The 8,684-nt window shown below is 35.9% G+C and overlaps 1 protein-coding gene across 1 annotated transcript in view; it reads left to right on the top strand.

The window, feature by feature from the left end:
* The window catches only part of GMFB (glia maturation factor beta), a 31,495-nt gene that overhangs the window by 555 nt on the left and 22,256 nt on the right, over window positions 1-8,684 (top strand). The gene's annotated exons all lie outside the window — the stretch shown is intronic.

Genomic DNA, 8,684 nt, shown 5'->3' with positions numbered 1-8,684 from the left:
CCCGATTTCTCCGGTCCTTAGGTACCGGCCGGGAGCCGCTCTTTCATCATCTGAGAAAAGGAGGCGCCCGAAGTGGTGGCAAAAACTGCTTCTTGGGTTCTGGTGGCTTCGGCCTCGTGTTCCTTAAGCCTGAGGCATTCTCTTGACAGCTCAAGCCCACGTGCCACGCTGGTCTTGATTATCTGCATAGTTTGGTTCAGATTATCCGGGAAATTGCCTTGATTCCGCTTGACTCGTTTTCTTTCGGGTACGGAGGTCATGGTAGAAATTTTGAAAAGAGTAATTGTATTAGGAGCTAGTATTTCTGTAGCATTAAAGCACTTTACCAATATTTTCTTATTTTTATCCTCGTAACAGCCATGTTTAGCCCCATTCTGCAGATGAGGAAACTGAGGCACAGGTTAAGTGACTTGCCTAGGGTAATACTACTAGTGTCTCAGGCCGGATTTAAACTCAGGCCTGAATGGCAAACAGTTCTTTGTCTACTGCCCCAGTGACCTAGCTGCCTGTTTTAGACTTCATGCTTAAGATGGGCAGTTGAGACACAGGTGGCAGCTGAAAGGGATCTCAGAGGCTATCTAGTCGAATCCCCTTCTTTTACAGTTGATGCCACTAAGGCCCAGGGATTTTAACTGATTTGCTTGAGGTTACTCTGGTAGGGCAGCTAGGTGAGGCAATGGATAGAGCGCTGGGCCTGGAATCAGGAAGACCTGAGTTCAGATCTGGTCTCAGACATTAGTAGCTGTGTAACCCTGGGCAAGTTACTTAACTCTGTTTACCTCCGTTTCTTCGTCTATTAAATGAGCTGGAGAAGGAAATGGCAAAGCACTTCAGTATCTTTACCAAGAAAACTCCAAATAGGGTCAGGAAGAGTCCCCACAAATGAACAACACCACAGGTAGTAAGGGGAGAAGTGGGATTTTAAACAGGCTTCTCCAACTCTGGAGCCAATGCTTTTTTTTTAATCACACCTCACCCTCCAAATCTTTACACACTAGATATTTAAATGTTTTTATTTTACACTTAGAGACAGTAGTAGTTCACTAATTTGAAAGTTGACCCCAGAGCCAGTAAAACTACAGAGCCAGGCCCTATCTCTCTCTAACTACAGCTTAGTATAATTCCCTTATGCCATTTAGAAGGGAGAAGAAGATTAGAAAGGGAGGCATACAAATTAAATCACATTGTTGTCTTTTTAACTATGAAGAAGAGCAATTAAAACGTTATTCTTGGTTTTCCTTGAGTACCTATTGTTGCCCAATCTAGTTTTGAAAGGTGATAATCTCTACAGTTATTTTAGCCCAGATATAGTAGTTTAATTTTAATTCAACCACTCTCCATTGAGTTTGTTATTAAAATTGTAATAATGATTACCATCTCAGGGAAGAAGACATAATGAATGACTTAATCTCTAGTTTTCAAACTGACTCCTCCCACTCCCATCACTCCACCACCCCCAACACAGAGTGTCTGTGAAAGAAAAGGAAATAAAGTTGGGAGAGAGTAGAAAATGAGTCAGTATAAGTTTCAGGAATTGACAAATGACTTCTTCAAGATCTCTTTGCTTCATCACAGGAGCAAAATAGAGTTACCTAGCCTCTTAAATGATACATAATACCCATTGAATGGGAAGTATTGATTCTTTAGTGCTGGTAGTTGGTATAGTTGGTATATCACCTTATAAATATGCTAAATTGATAGGATAACTTAACCTTAAATGCCAAAAGTTATTACTTTTATATTTTTGTTTAACACTGGAGGTGAAGATAAGGATTCGGGTGGGCAGTGGAGCCTGGATCTGCCACTGACAAAATAAAGGATGGAGTATGGGTTCAAATAATAGCTAACATTATATAGCGCCTAGTATGTTCCAGATGCTAAGTGCTTTACAAATATTTATCTCATTTGATCCTCACAACAATCCTGAGAGGTAGGTGCTATTTTAAAATCATTAAAGCCTGTTCAGCTGCTTGGAGAATATATAGATTAAAAAAAATTTTTTTAAACAGGCATAGCAATATTGAGAAGCACCTTAAAAAATAAAACATGCTTGTATAAACATAGAAATATCTGCATGACTGAGAGGCAAAATACGAGTGAAAAAGAATTTATTAAACACTTACTATCTGCTAAGCACTGAGGATAAAAATGCAGAAGCAAAGATTTCCTCTGCTCATGAGGAGTTTACATTGTAATGGGGGAGGCAACATGAATTGAGGATGAATTATGTATAGAAAGGGGCATCTTGGTCCTGAAAGTTACTGGGAAGATGAGTGAGACCATAGGGGAACAGCTTGTCATACCCCTGACAGAAGTAATGGGAAAGTTGATCTGTTAGAGTACCTGCTGAACAGGGAGACCTGATTTCAAGCCTCTAACACATACAACATATGCTGCCTGTGTAACCCTAGGCAAGTCATTTAACTTTAACTTTGTAAGACAGTAAGTTGTAGAACAATTGAGTTTACATTAATAGAGGGGGTTTCCTCACCAAAAGTTCCCTGATAGTAAAATCACAAGTTGACCCCCCCCAAAAAAAGTGTTAAAACTAAAATTAAGCAACAATACTGGCAGGTTTGAAGAACTAATTTAGTAACTCCCACAAAGTACATAGGCCAAAATTTTAAAATCACTAAATTCTGTGTTATTTATTCTAGCCCATTTCTTAATAGTATTTTTGGTTTTTCAAATTGAATTATTACCTCCTACCTTTTTCCTTATACCTTTTTCTAATATGCTTTCCTATCTCTTCTCAATTTTTTTATATTATTGCTATTCATTTGGAGTCTTCAGTAGTGACAACACTTGATGGGAGGTACATTTTATATTTATTTGTATAACTGATTAAATATGTATAGGGTACACGATAACACACAGCAAGCAGGCAACAGTTCTGCTAGGGGTAGTGCTGAAATAGGCCAGTACCTTGTTGGTTTAGGTTTGATGTTGAAATGAAATTAGGCAGTCATAGGTCGTCATTCAGCAGTGAACAAAATGAGGTTACTTTGCCATCATTAATAGGAAGGATATTCAACAAGGATATTCTAGAAACTTAATTTGGGTAGACACAACCCTCTCCACCATACCACCACACTCCCAGTACGGAAACATGCAGTTTGGGAACATCCACCAAGTCCATTGAGTCCTGACCCTACATAGGTGAGCGTTTTTTTATGCCTTTAGGTGAACAGAAAACTATCATTGAAGGCACACTTCAGCCTTAGCCGCCTGGGCCAAGCAAGGCCTAGGGACAGCCTTGTCACCTTTCATAGAAAAGCTAGCCTCTAAGCCATGTGGCTAGGTAGGCAGTGACCCTTGTAGAGAGTGATTCTGTCACAAGGTCCTACTAAAAATATCTTTTAATTTTTTTAATGGGCAATTACCTACAAATAGTTCTAAGAAATTTGGTTTTTTAGGTACTTTGGCAAATAACTACTAAGCCATTTTAGATGGTGAAGTAGAATTTCACAAGTATTTTGTAAAGCCTGTTGAAAATTACTGAACTAAACAGGTTGAGATGAGTTTGTACATCACAAATATGAAAGTAAACTTTAATTCACTTTTTTATAGTGGCATTTTTTAAATATAATTATTAGTGCTCAGTGCATTGTTTGGAGGCTAAGTTAAGAAGTAATGTTTTATTTTGGAAATTATTAAGGGTGTAGGTTAAGCATATTAAAATAATTGAACATTTTACTTCAGATTTTAGAAAAGTAGTGGGAAAAGTACTGATTCTGAGTCACAGGACCTACGTTCAGAGCATACTTATTATTTGTGTGACTGGTACAAGGCACTTACCCTCCCTGGACATTAGTTTCTTCTTCTGTAAAATGAGGGCAGTGGATTGCATGACCTTCAATGTCCCTTCTACCTCTAGATTTAAATTGATCCGGCTAATTATGTTAATGATTAAGTTCCTTTAGGTTTCTTTTATGAGCACACATAATGGACATAAAACTGTTGGCTTCCAAAGATCAGAGTGTATGATTCCTTTATTTGGCTAATATTTGTAGCCTTTAAAACATTTTAATTCATCCGTCAACTCAGTTTTAGAGCACAATCCAGGTTTCTTTATGGGGAGTGCATATTAAGAGTTCTTTTTTTGAAAGTTGAGAGAGTTATAGGTTTGGATTTGAAATAAAGACATGATGATGTCTGAAACTGTTGTAGAAAAAATAATAAACTTTAGGGATAATTCTTTAGTACTTCAACAAATAAATTATTTCATCCACATGGTTACTTTCTCTAGTGGTACAAATCACACAACCTCACATACTCATTTTGTGTTTTTTATCCATGTTCTAACATAAGTCTTCCAGAGGACCCAACCAACATTCCAGGTTGCCTTCTGGATTTCTTGACAATACCTAGGTTATCTATGAAGTAATCGTACTACCCATCTCTTGGTCTTTGTTCTTTCCACATGACTTGCTCACCACATTTTCTGGTCATTTATCTATTTAATGATATATACTGCTATTTTATATCCACCATGTGTATCACTGCCCTGTGGATGACCTGTGACTTTTAAAATATATTTTATTAGTGCTTCAGAATGTGTATACATGTGTGTATATAAACACATGCACGAATCTGTCATTTCCTAATAATGGCTTTCCCTTGTAACCAAGAGGTAGTGAAACTGACATAATGTCATTATGTCTCTTAGATTATGCCACATCTGTAGACTATTACAGAAAGGAGAGAGATACTCATTTTCCACTCTCTAGATTCAAGATTGATCATTTCATTGATCTGAATTCTGATGTCTTTTAATGTTATATTTCTTAACATTATTATGGTTGTGTATATTCTCTTAGTTTGCTTAGTTTATTCTGTATCAGTTCATTTGCCATTTCTTCTAGTACAATGTTAAAAAATATTCTTGTAATACAATTTGTTCAGCCATTCATTTCCCAATTAATGGATACTCACTTCATTTTCAGTTTTTTTGCTCCGTTATTTCCTTTTGTCTTGACTTCTTGAGCTATTCACCCACTAGTAGTATGTTTAACTTTAATTCTTTAGAGACTGTAGTATTCCATAACTCCTAGCTATATATCATCCTCGGAAGACAATTGGTATTAAAAAAGAGGGGAGTCTCAGGGAGAAATTGAGGGTAAAATGGCAGTTACATAACACAGACGGGTTGACAGTGGTGTCTTTGCTTATTTGCTGTCAACATATATGTGCTCAATTAAGTGAATTTAAGAATTACATAGTTTTACCTAACCCATATAAAACAAACGTGTGGTTTAAAAGATTTCTGCAGTGGGTTAAATGGATCCAAGTAAGTGGATTAATCTGATCTAACTAAGAAAATGTACTGAGAGAAAAGGAAAGAAGGAGGCAGACAAGGGTAAATTACATTACAGGAAAAGGCACAAAAATCTATTACAGTAGAGGAAAAAAAGGGAGGGAAATGAGCATTGTTTGAACCTTACTCTCATCAGATTTGGTTCTAGAAGGAAATAACATAATCAGTTAGGTATAGAAATCTCACTTGCCCTATAGCAGTAGGAGGGAAAGGGGGAAAGAAAAAAGAGGGAGGACAAAAGGGAGGGAAGAAGTAGTAAGGGTAAAGGGGAAGAAAAGGGAGGGCACTCAGAGAGGCAGTGGTCAAAAGCAAAATACTAGTGAGGAGGGAAGGGGAAAAAAGAAAAAGAAAAGCATAAATGGGGGAAATAGGGTGGAGAGAAAGACACAGATAGTAATCATAACTGTGAATGTGAATGGAATGACCTCTCCCATAAAATGGAAGCAAATAGCAAAATGGATTAAAAACCATAATCCTATAATGTGTTGCTTACAGGAAACACATTTGAAACAGAGGGACATACACAGGGTAAAGGTAAAAGGCTGGAGTAGAATATATTATGCTTCAGCTGAAGTAAAAAAAAAACAGGGGTGGCAATCCTGATCTCAGACAAAGCAAAAGCAAAAATAGATCTTATCAAAAGAGATAAGGAAGGAAACTACATCCTGCTAAAAGGCACCATAGGCAATGAAGTAATGTCATTACTAACCGTATATGTACCAAGTGGTATAGCATCCAGATTCTTAGAGGAGAAGTTCAGGGAGTTACAGGAAGAAATAGACAGCAAAAATTTACAAGTGGGGGCCTCAACTTCCCCCTCTCTGAACTAGATAAATCTAAGCACAAAATAAACAACAAAGAGGTTACGGAGGTGAATAGAATATTAGAAAAGTTAGGTATGATAGACTTGTGTAGAAAATTGAATGGAGATAAAAAGGAATATACTTTTTCTCAGCAGCACATGGCACATACACAAAAATTAACCGTGTACCAGGGCACAAAAACCTCACAGTCCAGTGCAGAAAGGCAGAAATATTAAATGCATCCTTTTCAGATCATGATACAATAAAAATTATATGTAATAAAGGGTCATGGAAAGATAGACTAAAAAAAATTGGAGACTAAATAATCTAATCCTCAAAAACGATTGGGTCAAACAACAAATCATAGAAACAATCAATAACTTCATTCAAGAGAATGATAATAGTGAGACAACATACCAAAACTTATGGGATGCAGCTAAAGCAGTTCTTAAGGGAAGTTTTATATCTCTAAATGCTTACATGAATAAAGTAGGAAAGACGATCAATGAATTGGGCATACAACAAAAAAAACCAGAAAAAGAATAAATTAAAAATCCTCAAACACCAAATTACAAATACTGAAAACCAAAGGAGAAATTAATGAAATTGAAATTTAAGAAAACTACTGAACTAATAAATAAAGCTAAGAGCTGGTTTTATGAAAAAAACCAATAAAATAGATAAACCTTTGGTTAATTTAATTTTTTTTTGTTCATTTTTCTTTTTTGGTTAATTTAATTTAAAAAAAGAAAGAAGAAAACTAAATTACCGGTATCAAAAATGAAAAGGGTGAATATACCACCAACGAAGAGGAAATTAAAACAATAATTAAGAACTATTTTGCCCAACTGTATGCCAACGTATTTGACAATCTTAGTGAAATGGATAAATATTTATAAAAATATAAATTGCCCAGATTAACAGAAGAGGAAATAAAATACTTAAATAATCCCATCTCAGAAAAAGAAATTAAACAAGCCATTGATGAACTTCCTAGAAAAAAATCTCCAGGGCAAGACAGATTTACAAAGAACAACAAAAAAAAGAAAGATTCCTAGAAAGAAACCTCAGATCGAAGATGCTACTAATAATGCATATACGTGATCAAGAAAATGGTTACTCCTAGTAATATCTTTTTCAGACACATGGGATTGTTAGCCACAAGTTGGCCCTCACAATAAATGAAATTGGCAAAAAGATAATTTGAAAAATGTGTTTAATCAGCACAGATAATAATGCACCTCTTCATTGTAGAGCTACATGAGCTATCTTTTTCAGCCACAACAGTGATTAAAACCAGTTATTGAAATAAACAACTTAGAATCAGACCAAATCTCTGTGTCACAAAGTGTTAAGCCAAGGTTTTAAAAAATAATGAAGCATATTCAATCACATTTATCTTATAAACTATTATATTAATAAAATATTTCAATGTGGGCAAAAGATTTTTTCTCTTGTGTAATATAGTGTTTTCTTTTTCTTTTTTATTAATTTATTTTGATTTATCAGCAATCACTTCCATAAGCTTTTGAGTTTTAAATTTTTCTCCCCCTTCCTCCCCAAGACAGCATGCAATCTGATATAGGCTCTACATACACATTTCTATTAAACATTTTCACATTAATCGTGTTGTAAGGAAGAATTAGACCAATAGGAGGAACCACAAGAAAGAGGAAACAAAACAAAATGGAAGAACAAAAAATGAGCAAATAATATGCTTCAATCTGCATTCAAACTTTACAGTTCTTCCTCTGGATGTGGATAGCATTTTCCCTCATGAGACTTTTGGAGATGTCATAGATCCTTGCATTGCTGGCAAGAGCTAAGTCTGTCAAAGTCAGTTGTCATACAGTGTGGCTGTTACTATGTACACCATTCTGGTTCTGCTCTCTTCACTCAGCATCAGTCCATACAGGGCTTTCCAGGTTTTTCTGAAGTCTGCCTTCTCATCATTTCTTATAGCATAATAGTGTTCCATTACATTTATATGCCACAACTTGTTCAGCCATTTCCCAGTTGATGGGCATCCCCTCAGTTTCCAATTCTTTGCCACCACAGAAAGAGCTGCTGTAAATATTTTTGTACATGTGGGTCCTTTTCCTATTTGTATGGTCTCTTTGGGATACAGCCCTAGAAGTGCTATTGCTGGGTCAAAGGGTATGCACATTTTTATAGCCCTTTAGGCATAGTTCCAAATTGCTCTCTAAAATGGTTGCATCATTTCACAACTCCATCAGTAATGCATTAGTGTTCCAATTTTCCCACATCTCCCAACATTTATCATTTTCCTGTTTTGCCATGTTGGCCAATCAGATAGGTGTGATGTGGTACCTCAGAGTTGTTTTGATTTGCATTTCTGTAATCAATAGTGATTTAGAGCATTTTTTCATATGACTATAGATGGCTTTAATTTCTTCATCTGAAAACTGTTCATATCCTTTGACCATTTATCAATTGGGGAATGACTTGTATTCTTATAAATTTGCTTTAGTACTCTATATGTTTTAGAAACGAGGCACTTATCAGAGATACTAGCTGTAAGAAATCTTTCCCAGTTTTCTGCT

This window comes from Phascolarctos cinereus, unplaced genomic scaffold, assembly GCF_003287225.1.
Source record: "Phascolarctos cinereus isolate Bilbo 61053 unplaced genomic scaffold, phaCin_HiC Scaffold_3;HRSCAF=262, whole genome shotgun sequence".
Lineage (NCBI taxonomy): Eukaryota > Metazoa > Chordata > Mammalia > Diprotodontia > Phascolarctidae > Phascolarctos > Phascolarctos cinereus.
This window is presented reverse-complemented; position numbering and strand designations above follow the sequence as displayed.